The sequence below is a fragment of the Octopus bimaculoides genome, chromosome 11, assembly GCF_001194135.2.
Source record: "Octopus bimaculoides isolate UCB-OBI-ISO-001 chromosome 11, ASM119413v2, whole genome shotgun sequence".
Classification (NCBI taxonomy): Eukaryota; Metazoa; Mollusca; class Cephalopoda; order Octopoda; family Octopodidae; genus Octopus; species Octopus bimaculoides.
In genome coordinates this window covers 65,671,796-65,672,260 of record NC_068991.1, presented here as the reverse complement: position 1 = coordinate 65,672,260, position 465 = coordinate 65,671,796, and the positions used below count along the sequence as shown (strand labels likewise).

At 27.3% G+C, this 465-nt stretch overlaps 1 protein-coding gene across 4 annotated transcripts in view; it reads left to right on the top strand.

Annotated features, from left to right (window-relative positions):
• Positions 1 to 465, top strand: part of LOC106870962 (ras-related protein Rab-4B) — a 134,944-nt gene that overhangs the window by 107,987 nt on the left and 26,492 nt on the right. The window lies entirely within an intron of this gene.

The following is a 465-nucleotide window of genomic DNA, read 5'->3' as shown; positions in this document are numbered from 1 at the left end:
ATACATACATATATATATATATATATAAACATACATACATATATATATATGTACATAGTTATATAAGGGCATTACTACAGAATAATGCCACACACTAGGCTTCCCAAATAAACACATTTTAGTGCCGAATGCGAGGAAAGCAACCCTCAAAAGAAACCAACTTTTTTTTTTTTTTTTTTTAAACTCGACCGATTTTGTGATTACCAGAATAAAATCTAGTTTCTGTTTTCAGGGTTGCTTTCCTCGCATTCGGTACTAAAATATGTTTATTTGGGAAGTCTGTTGTGTTATGCCCTTATATAAATATAAACAAATAATTATATTCTTGGGAATAGAAATTTCCCTTATGAACTTTTTTACACACTAGCTTCCTGATAAAATTCTTGTAAAAGATTTTTATCCTATTTTGAATATATATATATATATATATGTCCTTTTGTCTTTTTTTTAAAGCTGATAGTGTTT